At 40.1% G+C, this 20,000-nt stretch overlaps 1 protein-coding gene across 5 annotated transcripts in view; it reads right to left on the bottom strand.

Annotated features, from left to right (window-relative positions):
• Window positions 1-20,000, bottom strand: part of plxnb2b (plexin b2b) — a 523,376-nt gene that overhangs the window by 276,559 nt on the left and 226,817 nt on the right. For 4 of the 5 annotated variants that reach the window (XM_061916746.1, XM_061916747.1, XM_061916745.1 and 1 more), the window contains one exon: window positions 18,478-18,592. The gene's annotated coding sequence lies outside the window, so the exon portion shown is untranslated. The remainder of the gene's footprint in view (window positions 1-18,477; window positions 18,593-20,000) is intronic. The other variant, XM_061916748.1, reaches the window with a different exon arrangement.

Raw genomic sequence — 20,000 nt, forward strand, 5'->3', positions numbered from 1 at the left:
AAGATCAAAAAACTAAATCTGTTAATGTTCCAGGCCTTAATTTGCCCAGGTCGGACTTAGACAATGATTGTTGTTGTGATTTAGGGGCTATATAAATAAACATTGATTGATTTATTGATTGATTGTTGTGTAAAATAATTATGCTGTACAATCTGTACGCAAACTACTCTATGTTTACTTTCTGTAGTATTGCCCTGAAAGTGAAACACAATATTCTCCTCATTTCTACCCTGCGAGGGCCACACCATTCCTGGGGAATTAACCTCAAAGTCATTACACCGGTGAGGGTCACTAGATGTGAGGCATTCGTAAGAAAACAAAACCGCAGCATCCTGGCTCCAGCGCTCGGCCTCAGGCATGCACACACGCACACGCACACACGCACACACATTCGAAGTGAGAATACCCACGCAGCCATCCAGGCGTGCTGCCCAGCCACCAGTCAGCCTGCTTAATAGGGATGGCAAATAGTCCCCCAGCCCTAAAGACACAATAACAGAACACATCAAATTCTCCGCTTTAACAGTCTGTGAGTCCAAGCAAACCAGGCTGAAGGTTCGCAGGGCTAAACACACACGCTTCATTTCAATTAGCGGACTGTTGGCACAGGGGGGGAGCGGACCGATGCCGCTGACTCGTAGCCCATAGGAATCAAACCTGTACATTCTGCTCATTCCATTGTTTTGATTCTCAGCCTATGGCTCAGTTTTTCTTGTATGAAACCTGTCCAGGATGTGTTTTTTACAGTAGTACCTGGAGAGGGGAAAATAATAGATTTTTAGATGCATCGTAATTTGGACATGGACGATTACAGAATTCGTAAACGTCAATAATTGATAATCAATTTATTTATTGGAAAGTAATGCAGACAGTTCTAAAATATGGCTGACTGCCGGGAGCCACCTCACAGAGATATCCGACCAGCTCCTTTTTTTAGGGTTCTTTTGTTCCTGTTTTGCACATATTTTCATTAATTTAATAAATCCATCCATCCATCATCTTCCGCTTATCCGAGGTGAGGTCGGGTCACGGGGGCAGCAGCCTAAGCAGGGAAGCCCAGACTTCCCTCTCCCCAGCCACTTCGTCTAACTCTTCCCGGGGGATCCCGAGGCGTTCCCAGGCCAGCCAGGGGACATAGTCTTCCCAACGTGTCCTGGGTCTTCCCCATGGCCTCCTACCGGTTGGACGTGCCGGTAATTTAATAAATGTGGGAATTAATTTAAATGTTTCTTATTATAAATGCACTGTTTTTTAAAGTTGTAAATGATAAACACTTATAGTGATAAAAAAAAACGGAAATGCAAACCTGCAATAATATACATGCATTAAAGATGCATCAAATAATCGATTTTAATCGAATAGTAGCTTCTGAATTGTAATTGTAATCAAATCGTGAGGTGCCCAAAGATTCCCATCTTGAGTAGTACCTCAATTTACAAGATTAATTGGTTCTTTGACTCAAATCACTCAACACCGACCATCGGTCCTCCCAAAACACCACAATTTTAAAATGCCTTTTAAAATTATTAATATTAGATGATAATATTGTTTGGAAAAAAATATTAGAGAATGTAGTATAAACAACAACAGTCATTTTATGACGTAATGTAATAATAATGTGCAGCATTAAATAAGGAGAGTGGACTTTAGAGGGGCTTCTCCATAAAACACACCATCTGCAGCTTATTCATATTTTCATGGATACATGTCTGACATTTAGATATTATTTTAACATTCGTGGCTAGCGTTGGTCTCAATTTTCTTCAGTATGGTGGAGACTAGCAGTGATACACTTCGCCAAATTCAATAGCTACAAACCCTTTCATGTTTTTGACGACTTATTTCTTTATTTCAGTAAATATCATCCACTTTTTCTTCTCAGATATGTCCTTAACACGCACTTCTTTACTTCCAATGCTTGGAAAACAAAGGTATGTCCCTACTTAGCTGTAGGCGGATAATTAGCGTGTAAGAATCTGGGTATTATCTTCGACCCAACTCTCTCCTTTGAGGCACACATTAAAAGCGTTACTAAAACGGCCTTCTTTCATCTCCGTAATATCGCTAAAATTCGCTCCATTCTGTCCACTAAAGACGCCGAGATCATTATCCATGCGTTTGTTACGTCTCGTCTCGATTACTGTAACGTATTATTTTCGGGTCTCCCCATGTCTAGCATTAAAAGATTACAGTTGGTACAAAATGTGGCTGCTAGACTTTTGACAAGAACAAGAAAGTTTGATCACATTACGCCTATACTGGCTCACCTGCACTGGCTTCCTGTGCACTTAAGATGTGACTTTAAGGTTTTACTACTTACGTATAAAATACTACACGGTCTAGCTCCATCCTATCTTGCCGATTGTATTGTACCATATGTCCCGGCAAGAAATCTGCGTTCAAAGGACTCCGGCTTATTAGTGATTCCCAAAGCCCAAAAAAAGTCTGCGGGCTATAGAGCGTTTTCATTTCGGGCTCCAGTACTCTGGAATGCCCTCCCGGTAACAGTTCGAGATGCCACCTCAGTAGAAGCATTTAAGTCTCACCTTAAAACTCATTTGTATACTCTAGCCTTTAAATAGACTCCCTTTTTAGACCAGTTGATCTGCCGTTTCCTTTCTTTTTCTTCTATGTCCCACTCTCCTTTGTGGAGGGAGTCCGGTCCGATCCGGTCGCCATGTACTGCTCGCCTGTGTATCGGCTGGGGACATCTCTGCGCTGCTGATCCGCCTCCGCTTGGGATGGTTTCCTGCTGGCTCCGCCTTGGACTGGACTCTCGCGACTGTGTTGGATCCACTATGGATTGAACTTTCACAGTATCATGTTAGACCCGCTCGACATCCATTGCTTTCCTCCTCTCCAAGGTTCTCATAGTCATCATTGTCACCGACGTCCCACTGGGTGTGAGTTTTCCTTGCCCTTATGTGGGCCTACCGAGGATGTCGTAGTGGATTGTGCAGCCCTTTGAGACACTAGTGATTTAGGGCTATATAAGTAAACATTGATTGATTGATTGATAATACCAGATGTTATCTTATTGGGTTCACCGTGGCATTTGCAACACCAACTCATGGTGGAGATGCTTGTCGCTCAAATTTTTGCTTGCAACTCAAATACAGCTCTTATCTCAAGACACTCTTAAGCTAGGGCACTTCTGTACTACTGTTTAAAAATGGTAAAAGTGTAACAGAAAAAACTGTGTAATGAACTACAAATTGAACCAAAATGCACGCCTTTTTGATTCTGTTATCAATTATTACAGTAGGGAAGGAACTCAAAAGGCCCCATTCCTGGGTGGATCTCAATGTAGTCTGCTTAAAAAGGTTGAAGGAAAGTGCCACTCTGCGTAGCAACTGACACTGTGGTCAAAGCAGGAATTGCCACAAAACTCATTTTAAGTCTGGAAAGATTTTATAAAATATCTATACTTTTATGGTTTTGTGACCGGAAGTGTTGGTTTGTAAGGTGCCTTGATGGTTAAAACAGCACCTTGGCAAAGGAACACCCATCCACATGACCGAAGTCAGGCCTATGCAGGCCTAACTTTTTTTTTTTTTAATTGCCACCATTCCTGGTCACGCTTGGTCGTTTCTGTCACAGCAGATCAGCGGAGTGCCACCTCCGGTCCGAGACCTCGCCGGGCTTAAACTTCATCAAGCACGAGCAGGAATAACCAATTTTAGCAGCAGCTGTGAAATGCTTTTCAATACACTGCTCGCCCGGAGCAATTTCCCCCTTGCACTTGGGCTAAGGTGGCAATATGAGCAAGCAGGATACTCGCCCCCAGGGGCATCATTATCCCAGACACAGGAAGTTGCACTACTAGTAATGGAGCTACCTGGCAGCTTTCTTATATTGAAATGGAGGCAAGGGGAGCATGGTTCATGAAAAAAATGTTGAAAACCGGATGCCATGGGGCTTTGCAGTGGGATTGTGACAAGGAGCCAGGAAAAGTGGGACAGGGTTGTTTCTTCCAAGTTCTCCAGCCTTCCACTGGATCACTTTTTGCCGCCAGTTCCCAAAACACAGGGACTCTTTTTTCTTCTGCCAATCACAAACAGATGTGCCTAAGAAGTCCAATCCCGTCGCTAGGTCTGGATTTTAGTCACACACAAGTAGACGCAGGCCCACAAAAAGTGACAAAAATAAGCGCACACACACACACACACACACACACACACAATCTTTGGCAGTGGCGGCCAGGCCGAGGCCATGTAATCACAGGGGCCCCAAAAAAGGAATGGTGGAGAAAAAATAGGCTCTGTGTTTGTCTCATTGGTCCGTTCTCTGAGGATGTAGATGACGCTGCTTTCATGTCAAGCAGACGTCCAGTCCTATAAATGCAAGCAATTAAGTAGCAGACAGGTTGGTGCACCTGTGGGAAATTTTCCAGAGTGAGAAAACACAAATGCACTCTGAGGTGGTGGCTGCTGATGAAGCACACACGCGCACACACAGAGAAACACACACATACATTAATATACATACATACAGTACATACATACATACATACATTATTTATATATATATATATATATATATATATATATATATATATATATACATATATATATATATATATATATACATATATATATATATATACATACATATATATATATATATATACATATATATATATATATATATATATATATATATATACATACATATATATATATATATACATATATATATATATATATATATATATATATATATATATATATATATATATATATGTATATATATATATATATATATATATATATACATACATATGTATATATATATATTGGGCTGCAAATTTTTGGGTGTCCCACGATTCGATTCAATATCGGTTCTTGGGGTCGCGATTCGATAATATATCGATTTTTTTGATCCAACGTGATTCTCGATTCAAAAACGATATTTTTCCAATTCAAAACGATTCTGTATTCATTCATTACATAGGATTTCAGCAGGATCTACCCCAGTCTGCTGACATGCTAGCAGAGTAGTAGATTTTTTTTAAAAGCTTTTATAATTTTAAAGGAAAATGTTTTATCAACTGATTGCAATAATGTAAATTTGTTTTAACTATTAATCAAACCAAAAATACGACTTATTTTATCTTTGTGAAAAAATTGGACACAGTGTGTTGTCAAGCTTGTAAGCCACTGTGACACTATTGTTCTTTTTTTTTATATATATATATATATAAATGTCTAATGATAATTTCAATGAGGGATTTTTAATCACTGCCATGCTGAAATTGTAACTAATATTAATACTGTTGTTGATAATAATAATTTTTGTTTCACTACTTTTGGTTTGTTCTGTGTCGTGTTTGTGTCTCATCTCAATTTGCTCTGTTTATTGCAGTTCTGGTTTTGGAATTGGATTGCATTGTTATGGTATTGATGTGTAGTGGTTTGATTGATTGATTAAAACTAAAAAGATTTTTAAAAAAATGAAAATCGATTCTGAATCGTACAACGTATTTGATTCGATTAAATTTTTTCCCACATCCCTAATATATATATATATATATATATATATATATATATATATATATATATATATATATATATATATATATATATATATATATCACAACTAAGTCCATTGACCAAAAGTGTATTTATTAAAGTTATTAAGCAATGGCACAAACATTCATGTCATTTCCAAAACAGAAAGTGCAAGATTGTCAGAGACATTTTAAGTGTCAAATAAAAATGAGCTGCCTAATAGGAAATCTAATAGTATTTGTCCTTCACTATGTGGTATGTTACTACGGACGTTATTAAATTCTCTTCATTCTCTAGTGAGTGACTTTTTAAATTATGCTACATATTAGCAGTAACGCTACTTGTTATAGCAATGCTATTGCCCCACACTTGACAAATTACGGTTGTCTGTTCGACATATTCCCACTTGAAGCCGAACCACCGCCAGACGATGGACCCCTTGCTGTTTTTATTGGGAATTAAGTCTTCCTTCAATTGTTACCAGATTCGCACCTTCTGTCTCTCGTAAGGCTACGTTGGCATCACAGCTAACGTTACCCAGTCTGCTACCTCTCTAATGGGCGAGGGCGTATACGTATGTGACGTATGACGTGACGTGTGTAAGTTTGTGTGCCTGCTTGTCTGTGAGGAGAGACAGGAAAGAGTGAGAAAAGCCTGTAGTGTAATGCCCGCAGCTAAAAGCAACTGCAGGAGAACGTATACTCGAATATTACGATATAGTCATTTTCTATATTGCACAGAGACAAACCCGCGATATATCGTATATATCGCCCAGCCATGATTTCATTTTCCAGCATGATCTGGCACCTGTCCACAGTGCCAAAACCAGCAGTAACTGGTGTACTGACCATGGCATTACTGTCCTCCATTGGTCTGCCAACTCCCCAGACCTGAACCTCAGAGAATTTGTGGGTTATTGTGAAGAAGAAGCTGAAAGACACCAGGCCCAAGAATGCAAATGATTTTCCGGCCGCTATTGAAGCATCCTGGGGATCCATAACACCTCAGCAATGCCACAGGCCGATTGTCTCCATGCCACGCCGTATTGATGCAGTAATCCGTGCAAAATGATTCCCAACCAAGTACTGAGTGCATTAATTGACATTTTCAGATGTTTGATTTTGTTTTGCTGTTATAAATCTTTATATATATATATATATATATATATATATATATATATATATATATATATATATATATATATATATATATATATTTATATCCATCCATCCATTTTCTACCGCTTATTCCCTTTTTGGGGTCGCGGGGGGCGCTGGCGCCTATTTCAGCTACAATCGGGCGGAAGGCGGGGTACACCCTGGACAAGTTGCCACCTCATCGCAGGGCCAACACAGATAGACAGACAACATTCACACTCACATTCACACACTAGGGCCAATTTAGTGTTGCCAATCAACCTATCCCCAGGTGCATGTCTTTGGAGGTGGGAGGAAGCCGGAGGAGTACCCGGAGGGAACCCACGCATTCACGGGGAGAACATGCAAACCCCACACAGAAGGATCCGAGCCTGGGATTGAACCCAGGACTGCAGGACCTTCGTATTGTGAGGCAGACGCACTAACCCCTTCATATATATATATATATATATATATATATATATATATATATATATATATATATATATATATATATATATATATATATATATATATATATATATATATATATATATATATATATATATATATATATATATATATATATATATAGACACACATGTATATACACACACACACACACACACACACACACACACACGTATATATATATATATATATATATATATATATATATATATATATATATATATATATATATCTTTACATACATATATACATCTATATACATCTATATATATATCTATATACAGATATATATTTGTATGTACATGCGTACAGATATATACATCTGATTAGGGAATTATCAGTACACGTTTTGAATCTGCCTAGCCTCTTTTCTCATCCTCTCTCTGGAGTATTGGATCCACCTCCGGCCACGCTATCAGCTCATACCATCTGTTACCCCGCGAGCCAGAGTAAAATTGAGCCACTCGGACGTCGTCTGCCATCGATTGCAGTCACATTAGTTTTTGTCAGTCGACATGTCACAATTTGAAATCACACCATGGAATCTGTGTGACCGGTTGTGCTATGTACTGTACGGTGCCAATTCCAGGTACTTTTGGGTGTGTTCATGTGTTGATAAATATTTGTTTAATAATACAATCTAATTTTCTAATTCAACATTCAACAATGGCCTGACTATGATAATGATGCTGTCCAGATTTTCCACTTGTTTCCTTCTACTTCTCAGTCTCAATTGCAAGTATTATACTTTGCACGAACAGGGTCTCCCCTACATATAACCGCCATGGCAAGATAAATGCCGCCATACTTTCAAAATAATGTTTTTATTTTTTATTTTACACAAATGTCTTTTATTTTCTTTACATAAAACTAATTTATTTAATGTATTTTATGAATGGATGTATTGTATATCGGGGCTCCCCATCCTTTTTTCGACCAGGGACCGGTTTAATGTATGCATTATTTTCTACGTGTGCAAGATAAAAACAGCAAAAAAATTAGCATGAAAAATTATTCTAATCTAGCACACTCACATTGTATATGTCCATGAATGTGTATTGTCCCATGTAGTATAACAAAGGAGTTGTAATATACATCTACCGATATTATCAATCTCATTGGTGTGTTTATTAATGTACTATAACAAATGAGTTGTAATATACATCTATTAATAATCTTATTGGTGTGTTTATTAATGTACTATAACACAGGAGTTGTAATATGTGTTTAGAGGAATAGGTCTAAGTTAAGTCGGAGAAAATGCAGGGTTTGCTGCTAGCGGGGTGTATAAAATAGTCAGGAAGTCTCATGGATACAAAGGATTCTGGGTATTTTTTGTGTTGAGTTTATGTTGTGTTATTGGGAGGATGTTCTCCCAAAATGTGTTTGTCAATCTTGTGTGGCTTTACAGCGTGGCGCATATTACTAAGAGTGTTAAAATTGTTTATATCACAACCATTAGTGTACTCTGTGTCACCCAGTATGCCTTGCAGTCGTGTGCGTGTTGCTGCGGAAGCCACACACAACATGATGCTGGACTGACAAGCAGATCGTACATGCTGTAGAAGGCGACAAAGTCAATGGCTTCAAAGCACGCCCAAATACTTATTATCTGGGTGACTGCCGGCAGTCATTCTAGAGAATATTAGCGTCTCCTATTGTCTTCTTCGCTTTGTGACACGGGTCTTAAATGGCTCTTTGAATGGCAAAGGATACCGATCCCAGAACCATGTATACCAAATATTTCCGGATGGTTCAACCGCCACCCGCCCGGATCTAATTAAAATCTATTTTTTCGTCATGTCACCCGCCCGACCCACGGTTTATCCGCGGACGAGACCGCAAACCGCGCATCTCTAGTGTCTATGTTTAATCAGAGTGGACTGCTGTTTCCTCGCTTCCCTGCTCCCTATAAGTTTATTGTAGATACATGAATACACTAGCAGTTGGTGTCCTAATGGCAGCAGACCTTGTACACTAAGTGTTGTTTTATTATGTTTGTTGGCTCTCAAAGTCTGTGGTGAGTAATCAGTGATGCAGAAAAACAAAACAAAACGTTGTAAAGAATTATTGAAATTAATCCACCGGGTTCAAGTGAGTGTGATTGTTGTCTGTCTATCTGTGTTGGCCCTGCGATGAGATGGCGACTTGTCCAGGGTGTACCCCGCCTTCCGCCCGATTGTAGCTGAGATAGGCGCCAGCCCCCCCCCGCGACCCCGAACGGGAATAAGCGGCAGAAAATGGATGGATGGATCCACTGCGTATGCTTAAAATGATCCAAATACGTAAATATGAAATGTTATTCTACAGGCAGAATCGAACGGCATGTATTTCATATTTACAATACATTAAAACATTTCTCTTTCTCTCTTCATTTTTTTCACAAGGATTGTGAACGATAGGCAACATTCCAAAAAAGGTGCAGTTCTCCTTCAAATCCTCACAATCTCGGGTGAAGAAAAAATTGTGTAGAAAACCAACCATTTCAAAGAGAGGCATCGCAACATTCGACTAGATGAACTTATGTTGGATAATTACGAATCTATTTATCAGTGCTTACATGACATATGATCGAAATATGAGCATACACAATATCATTTTTGACCCTGAATTATTGGAGCACGTCCTAATATGTCTGGCACTTTAAACGTCCGTCTGTGCGTGCTGTATTTATCCGTAAGAGTACACTGCAATAATTATAGTAGATATTTTAAGTCGATGAGATTGAAAAGTAGTTCTAACTTTCCACATTAAGAACACTACAGGTGTTGAAATGTCACCGATTTGGGAAAAATAATAGGAATGGAGTTTTTGGTAAGACAATATTAAATGTAAAAATATCTCGTAAAAAAATGTACTGTAACTTCCTCAGTACTCAAGTAGAGAAAAGAGGTTGGTATCAAATTAAATATATTTTGTTCTTTTATCCAATTACATTACGGACAAAATCTTAAAATGTTCTATTATACCTTTTTGTATGTATGTATGTATGTATGTATGTATGTATATCAGTCATAGAAGTTCAAATTAAAACCATTTTTGCTGTCAAAGTTAGGAATGTGTAACATTCTACACAAAAATGCAAAATGGTTCATCCCAGCATTGTTCACTCAACACAGATGTCACAAAGTCATCAAAGCTCACTTTTAAGCATTCACACAGTGCCAACATTTGGGAAGAAAGGTAAATATATGATGCATACAAAATTTAGTTATTAATCATAAAAAATGATCGCATAAATCATGAGCAACACAGATTAATCACGTCATTTATTTTGACCGTACAAGCTCTTTTACCCTAACCACCATACCAGGGGTAGGGAACTTATGGCTCTCGAGCCAGATATGGCTCTTTTGATGACTGCATTTGGCAGTCAGATAATTCTTAGCTGACATTGCGTTACACAATAAGTAATGATGAATTCTGCTGGTAATCACAGTGTTAAAAATAACGTTCAAAATACAAAACCTTCTCATGCATTTTAATACATCCATCTGTTTTCTACTGCACGTGTTAAAGAAGTTGCATTAATGGTAAGAAGTATTTTATTTATACTTGGTTAGCTTCAGAATAAATATGTTATTAAAAAGAATAAGAGACTTATTATACTCTAAAAATGTTGGTCTTGCACGCATTTAGTTGTATTCTCACAGAAATACATTTTAAAATATTTGGCTTTAATGGCTCTCTTAGCTAAAAAGGTTCCCGACCCCTGCGCTATACGGTCAGTGATTGATTCAATGCAGACTTCCGAACAAAAATAAGTAAGGAGACGCCGACTGGTGTGCCTGAAATAAATGGCATGCATTTGTGTAAAACGTGTAAAAACATTTCTGGATAACACAAACTGCATTTGACAAATATTGTGGTCTTTTCTTCTTCAAATCATGATTAATCAAAATTCCAAAATGTGATTAACCTGATTAAAAAAATAATAGCCATAAAATGTATGTATTGTATATAAAATTCACATTAGAGATGCGCGGTTTGCGGTCACAACCGCGGAGTCCGCGGATAAACCACGGGTCGGGCGGGTGACATGACGAAAACATTTATTTTAAATAGATTCGGGCGGGTGATGGTTGAACCAATTCGGAAATATATAAATAAATGATAAATGGGTTGTACTTGTATAGCGCTTTTCTACCTTCAAGGTACTCAAAGCGCTTTGACACTACTTCCACATTTACCCATTCACACACACATTCACACACTGATGGAGGGAGCTGCCATGCAAGGCGCCAACCAGCACCCATCAGGAGCAAGGGTAAAGTGTCTTGCTCAGGACACAACGGACGTGACGAGGTTGGTACTAGGTGGGATTTGAACCAGGGACCCTCGGGTTGCGCACGGCAACTCTCCCATTATATATATTGTAATAATCCCAGGAATGTAGGCTCAACCACACAACAGCTCTCATGTCTCTAACGCTTTTCACGGGACAACTCGAACTCTCACTTCCTGTAGTCAACGTCACTTCCCTATCCCTCCCGGAAGTCCCGCCCCCCAGCCAAAGTCATTGGCTAACACCCCGTAGCCAGCCGCTACATTATACATAGTTAAATGTTATGTTGAAGAGGTTCATTTAGCCTACTGACGTGTATTTATAAATGGTTGATTTATACAGGCTAGTAGGTAAAGTGTTGTACCTGACAACTCTTGATGGTACAATCCATATATCACGTCACAGACACCGTCACGCTAACATCACGTGACACCTCTGAGGAAGGCTGCAGAAGCAATGTAGCCCAAACTTGTCAGGTACAACACTTTACCTTACTAGCCTATAGAAATCAACCATTTATAAATAGTTAAATGTTGTTACCCACATACGAAAAACGAGCAGCACTCTTTGAAACAGTATGTGGGCATTCTTTTATTTTGAAGTGTCTCGTTTGGTCTGTCGACGGATGTAAGGAAGCTACTTCCAGGTATGGCCAACGACTGGAGGTATTTGTCATTCGATGGTATTTTACTTGGTAAAATGTTTGATCCACATGCTGTGCATGTTATTATTTTTACGTTTGTAACGTGCTTAATTTATTACAGTTTTCACGGTGAATTTGAAGGGAAAGGAAGCCTTCAAATAAATCAGTTCAAGAAAGCCATCGTGTCTGTGCTATTTGGAGGGAGTTAAACTTTCTAACCTGACTAATGCCTTGCATCGTCTATATTAGATATATAACAACGGGCGGGTGGCGGGCGGGTGTGGCTTTAATGAAATGTTGGTTCGGGTGGATGGGGGGTGGATGACGACTTTTGTGATGCGGTTTCGGATCATATAATTGCCTATCCGCGCATCTCTAGTTCACAAATAAAAGGCAAAACATGCCATGGGGACTGTGAGACAGACAAAGTTTTGTTGAAAATACACACATTTTTTTCAAATCTACCATCAAAAAATCTTGACTACTTATTTCTTTGAAAGGGGATATTTAAAAAAAAAAATCAGTGAGAGATCCAATTATGTTTTTTCTCCAACTGAATATGAGCTCTCCGAGTGAGAATCCATGGAAAAGCCTTTCACATCAGTCCTGCCTAAATGGGTCCATGCAGGTCTACACCCTCTCATCCGTCCAAAGCATTGACCAGGGCTCTTATCTCCACTCTGATCCCTGGTTATTTCAGGCACATAGGGATTGCTGTAATGATCTATTGACCTGATCTATTGATCTATACAGTACAGTCGGCCACAATGGAGCATTTCCTATAGAGGGGAGGGGGGGGGGGGGGGGGGGGGGCTCACCAACGGCTGCTCTTTAGCTGGCTGTGTTGCACCACAGTGACCACTCCTAATGTGCATCTGGCTGCTAAGTGCTTACTGTATTTGTGCTGTAACATCTCTGCTATGAGCATTGAAGTGCAACCTAATATGCTAGTAGTACACATTCATATTAAATAGGCTTTACATGTTTGGAATAATGAGGTCCATGCATGTAAGTGGGAGCCCTTCAGAACAGATGGAGTATTCTCCTCCAGGCAGCGGGTGCCCACAAAGTCCTGGGGGGGGGGGGGGGGGGGTATTGGGGGGTGTTATGTGCACCACTCCACCGCCCATTTCCGTATGGCGAATACACTTCTGTGCTTTTCAGCTGCTAAGACACTTAAAAAGGCTTCTTGTAGAAGAAAATGGGGGATATGGGGCTGAAAAACCTATACTAAAAATTGTAATCAAGTTTAAAGGGATTAACTGTTCTTATATCATTCTCAATGGGACAGGAAACTCTCTCTCTGAATGTTATGATGCCAGTGTTGGAATAATGCTGCCCGGAGGGGTTAAAGGAGAACTGCACTTTTTTGGAATGTTGGCTATTGTTCACAAATATTATGAGAGAGAAGAACACACATATATTTTATTTTTGAGGATTTTTAAAGATAATTAAAAAAACGCTTGGAAGATGCGGCTAATGGGAATGCCCATTGCAGCCTTCAAAGTCTCTAAAACAACTTCAAAACTATCCATGAATGTTTTATATACACAGTACAAGTATATGAAAAATTTAGTTACTGACACCTTCATAACAATATGTAATGTTTTATATACACGATGCAAGTATAAATATGATGTAGTGGCGGGCCGTGCGTTTCCCACCTAGGCCTTCAGTGATGTCCGACTTCAAAATACCATAATTGATGTCACCACATGACCATTGCTGGAGAAATGCTATACAAGAACCCATTTACACACAACTGGGCATTGTACGAAACGGGTTATTTTCTGGCCGGTAAGTCTGGAACTTTTCAGCCGAGCTATACCGAAATAATGGAGTGCTTGCCCAAATCAACTGGAAACATCCCCGGCAAGCTGGACCAAACGGATTACTGTCCATCATGGGAATCACTAAACTATTGATCGTGATGCATGCAGAACACCATGGTACACTACAGTACATACACTGCCTGGCTAGCAGTGTACAAACAAAACATGAAATAATACTTTACAGATACTGTAATATGATTGTTCATGTGTTTCCACTCAGTACAAACTGGTGTTCTATCACAGTTTTGTGCATTACAAACTCAAACATGTTTTGTGCTGATGTTGAAGCTAGTTTATCTCTTGCTGTAGCTAATACCATAGCATGCCAATGTGTTAGTTAGCTAGAAAAATAGTTCCTCTGTGTTTACTCTTACAATAGATAGATAGATAGATAGATAGATAGATAGATAGATAGATAGATAGATAGATAGATGGATAGTACTTTATTGATTCCTTCAGGAGAGTTCCTTTAGGAAAATTAAAATTCCAGGAGCAGTGTACAGAGTTGAGATCAATCTAAATAAAAGTAAAAAGTAAATAATGGGGGTTTAAATGGAAACAAAATAGAAAAATATTACAATAAGAATAAAAACTAAAAAGCAACAATGGGGAATAACAATATAACAGTAAAATAAGAATATAACAAGACAAAGTAGGCAGTAGTGACCATGTTATGAAAACGTATTGCACTGTTATTGTTTTGCATCCCCTGTCATCCTAGTACCCCCCACCCCCCGCCCCAGAGAGGAGTTGTACAGTCTAATGGCGTGTGGGACAAAGGAGTTTTTGAGTCTATTAGTCCTGCACTTGGGATGAAGTAGTCTAGCACTGAACAGGCTCCTCTGGCTACTGATAACGCTATGCAGAGGGTGACTGGCATCATCCATGATGCTCACTAGTTTGTCAACAGTCCTCTTCTCTGCCACCGTCACCAGTGTGTCCAGTTTCATTCCGATTGTAGAACCGGCCCGCCTGATCAGTTTCTCAAGTCTGGAGCTGTCCTTCTTAGATGTACTGCCCCCCCAGCACACTACCATGTAGAACAGAACACTGGCAACCACAGACTGGTAGTACATCCACAGGAGTTTTTTGCAGATGTTGAAGGAGTGCAGTCTCCTGAGGAAGTACAGCCTGCTCTGTCCTTTCTTGTACTGATGGTCCGTGTTAACAGTCCAGTCCAGCTTATTGTCCACCCAAACCCCGAGGTACTTGAATGAGTCCACAGTCTGTACCTCAACTCCCTCGATCACAATAGGTTGTGACTGTGGACTCGACCTCCCAAAGTCAATGACCAGCTCCTTGGTCTTTGATGGATTGAGCTGCAAGAGGTTCGTGTGGCACCAGACAACAAAGTCCCTCACCAGATTCCGAAACTCCTCCTCTCTGCCGTCCCTGATGCACCCGACGATGGCTGTGTCATCCGTGTACTTCTGGATGTGACACAGCTCTGAGTTGTAGCAGAAGTCAGCGGTGTACAGGGTGAAGAGAAGAGGGGCTAGCACCCACACAATAACAATGTTCCTACAGTTTGGTTATTATACAGGTTACAGAACATAAATTAAGTTATGTTGATGGTTTTTAAAGGTCGAACTGAATGCTCCCATTAGCTGCAATGCTAGCCACCTAGAATGAGACCATTTTTATAAGTTAGAATGCCAAAAGAAAAAGAAAAGTCTTCTTGTCTCTCATAATGATTGTGAACGATAGGCACAATTCCATAAAAAAATGCAGTTTCCCCTTTAAGTTAAGCCCAGTCTTGACTATTGAATAGCTCATTGGTATGTGTAAAAAAACAAATTATTAATAGACAATGTGTACGTGTGTGTGCAAAACAGTTGGCGTTGTTGTGACATGCTTTCTTTTCAAGGGTGAGACATGAGGGACTTTCTTCAATTAACTCAGCCAAGGAGGTTTTGTTTTTGCACATGTCTCCTGGCGTTAAAGTGTATTACACTATGCGCAGGCAAACACACCTCAGGAAAGGTTACATCGGAGAACAACACCTTCACACTTTGTTTAAAAATGAGTCGTACTTCTTCTCCATGTCTGTGACTTAAAGTGTATTTTAAATACTGCTGTTTGCCTTTTATTTAATTAATCAGATTAATCCTAATCTTGATCATGATTTATTGTCTGCAAACATCATTTACATAAAATTAAAAAAAAAAGACCAAATGTACTGTCTGAATTTTATCCATTTTCTACCGCTTATTCCCTTAAGGGTCACGGAGGGCGCTGGTGCCTATCTCAGCTACAATCTGGCGGAAGGCGGGGTACACCCTGGACAAGTCGCCAGCTCATCACAGGGCCAACACAGATAGACAGACAACATTCACACTCACATTCACACACTAGGGACAATTTAGTGTTGCAAATCAACCTATCCCCAGGTGCATGTCTTTGGAAGTGGGAGGAAGCCGGAGTACCCGGAGGGAACCCACGCATTCACCGGGAGGACATGCAAACTCCACACAGAAATATCCCAAAGCCCGGGATTGAACCCTGACTACTCAGGACCTTCGTATTGTGAGGCGGACGCACTAACCCCTCTTCCACCGTGTCTGAATTTTAAACAAATATAAATTGACTGATTAAGCAGCTATGATTATCTCATTAAATTTGACAGCACTCATTTTAATCAGTTTAATTAACCCTTTTCTGTTCCCCACATCAACATCTTAATTTTTTTTTTAATGCTTTATGGTGTCCAAAGTCTTGTAACTCATTTCGCATTAAACTGACCCTCAGCCGGCGCACGCGCAAGATTTAACATGAGTATCTGGAGTCAGAATTTTCACGTTGCCCACCACTCGGTGCAATAAAAGCTGAAATACAGGACGTAATCCGAAAAGAAGATATATATGATATGTACAGTTGTCCCTTTCCACATCGCTCTTCAAATATTGCGACTTCACTACATCAGATTAAAACAAAAAGTAAACATATTTTACACATTTTTGGTCTTATTTATTTATTACAGTGGAATTTGTGTCTTCACCAAGCTAGACTTCCGTTTATGGGTTAATGTTGAACAGCGCCAGACGGCTAATCTTGGCCCTGCTCAACCTTTAGCACGACAATCAAGTTGACCACATTTTTTGTACACTTTTTTGCTCCGGTACTCCGGCTTCCTCCCACCTCCAAAGACACGCAATTGGGGATAGGTTGATTAGCAACACGAAAGTGGCCCTAGTGTGTGAATGCGAGTGTGAATGTTGTCTGTCTATCCGTGTTGGCCCTGCGATGACATGGCGACTTGTCCAGGGTGTACCCCGCCTTCCACCTGAATGCAGCTGAGATTGGCTCCAGCACTCCCCGCGACCCCGAAATGGACAAACGGCAGAAAATGGATGGATGGATGGATAATTGATGCACTATATCGTCAACGCATGTCTCACTAATAACACCTCTCCACATTGGGGAGATTTTGGAGAAAGCGATTTCAAAAGACGAGACGTGCGATTTACCGGTACCAGTGCGCCACTTGATGCTAACAAGACTGCTATCAACAGCTGTCCGGGCAATGCTAAGTGGAGATGAACACTGTTGATTGAAGTATGCACTTCAACTTCAACATCAAAAAGCAGCTCCACATGACACTGGTGAGACTTGTGGACTGACAACACAGGACACACAATGCTAACAACACAGCTATTGGCCGCTTTGATACAACTGCCCGGTTTTCCACAAAAAAATTGCACCTTGGTTTAGCATAAGAAAGCTCAGTTCTCAGTACGATAGAAGGTAACGATGGCAATCGCGATAAAACTCCCAATAGTTAGTATTAACATTTTAAAATTTCATTTAATTTAAAACTCTCCCCACGGGAGTTTCTCTTGTATGAGCTTAAAAAGCAAATGATTTTGAGTAACGGGACTTTTGCCTTCCTGTAACATGTAACCTGGGGATAGGTTGATTGGCAACACTAAATTGGCCCTAGTGTGTGAATGTGAGTGTGAATGTTGTCTGTCTATCTGTGTTGGCCCTGCGATGAGGTGGTGACTTGTCCAGGGTGTACCCCGCCTTCCGCCCGACTGTAACTGAGATAGGCGCCAGCGCCCCCCGCGACCCCGAAAGGGAATAAGCGGTGGAAAATGGATGGATGGATGGATGGTAACACAATCCTTTGTGATTGTGTTGCCAACAGTCCACAGTGTAAGCTGTAAGTATATATTTATTGTTTATGCAAGTAAACATAATTGATTGACCATTGAAATATGTGTCCTATAACCTTCATTTCCCTCTGATTAAATAATGGGGAGTGGTACAGAGCCCAGGTTTTTGGGAGTCCCCCAACAAACACATTGTTAGCATATCTGCCAGGATTTAAAATAGTACCAGAGTCAATGTCCAAAAGCCACAAAGTGGCACCCAGGATTTAAAATAGTACCAGAGTCAATGTCCAAAAGCCACAAAGTGGCACTCAACCCAACAGCTAGAGGACCCATTCCAAATTCTGGGGACATTTTTGTAGCTATTTTTTGATTATTTTCTTTGAGGAAATGTGTGTGAAATGTGTTTTTGACAAAAACAACAGGACTTACTGCATGGTAGCAGAGAGAAAAAGAACGTATTTATTTAGTAATTTGTGTGCACTGACCATTCAAAGTGTTCTCACCGGCAGGAAGGTGGAGATGGGCGGGGTCAAGGTCCAGCAGGCTGTGTCTCTTTGAGGAGGTGGGCGGAGCACTCGGTAGAGGGGCGTCTTTATAAAACTGTCAGGCGGAGAAGGAAGAGGGTGTTAGAGCGGCAAATGGGAAAGCACAGCTGGATGTAAATCACATAATCCTTCTCGACTGGGGGGCAGTGGTGCATTGATTGGCTTCTTTAAATTCACTAATACAGATCATTCTGTCTGTTTAGCTCATTAGCATGTAGAGCAAAAATATGCACTGGCTGGCAGCTTAAAACAAAACATGCTTTATAAAATCGCATAAGGGCGTGATTACACAAAACAACATTGTATTGAGCCATAAAACTCTTAAGTAGCAGTAGCATTAAAAAAAAATGTCCTGGCTAATGCACGTTGCAAATATCACACAGCTGTATGCATGATCTGATAGGCTCCTTTCTAAAGGTCAGTGTTTGCCAAGCGCCCTCATAAAAAACGACAAAAACATTGATTTACAACACTGCAGACATCAAATTCCTTTTCAATTGATTTTGGCGGCTCATGATAAATATATCACCAAGCCTGTGTGGGGGCTCAGACTCTCTCTTCATCCTCTGTCGGATAAGTAATATTCAAGTACGGCAAAACCAGCAAATTTCAGACGCTGGTTGAATTCAAAGTGATTTTCACACTGAATACAAATCAGATGAAGCAAAACGAAAGGACAGTGTACCACTGATTCTGTCCCCGGGTGGCCTTTTACAGGTATGGCTTCATGAAGTGGTGTTAAGTATTTATGATAGCATCTGCTTGGTAACGTCAATTTGTGAATCTTTACTTGTATTTCGTCCAAAGCTCTGTTCATTTTGGCCTATTTATTTTGGAAGAAATACATGAGCTCTCCGCTGTCTTTAAGAACCTTTTGCAAAAAAAGCTTGTCAAATATTATCTCTATGACAGCACTTGATTTTTTTTAAGATTCTGCTGCAAAACAGTTTTTGAATCGAATTCGCAGGCCACCAGTTGAATAGCCCAAATAATGAAAAATAAAAGGGAGGGCCTAAAATGGAACCTCGGGGAACACCACTAGTATAACCAAAGAAGTTGAATAAAGGACTTCTGACTACATCTGAATGTTGTCTGTCTATCTGTGTTGGCCCTGCGATGAGGTGGCGACTTGTCCAGGGTGTACTCCGCCTACCGCCCGAATGCAGCTGAGATAGGCTCCAGCAACCCCCCGCGACCCCAAAAGGGAGAAGCGGTAGAAAATGGATGGATGGATGGACGACTGCATCTGAAGTAAACAAGCTACACCTTAGTTACATAAATCACATTACAAAAATATGTCTAACTTACTTAAAGAAGAGTACTTAAAGGGGTGCCCTGAGGAACACCTTAGTTATGTAAATCGCACGTTTGGTTCTACAAAACTCAAGACTAGTGAAGTTTGCACGTTGTGCAAACAAAAACACAATAAAATGATTTGCAAATCCTTTTTAACCAATATTTAA

Source organism: Nerophis ophidion, linkage group LG12 (assembly GCF_033978795.1).
Source record: "Nerophis ophidion isolate RoL-2023_Sa linkage group LG12, RoL_Noph_v1.0, whole genome shotgun sequence".
Classification (NCBI taxonomy): Eukaryota; Metazoa; Chordata; class Actinopteri; order Syngnathiformes; family Syngnathidae; genus Nerophis; species Nerophis ophidion.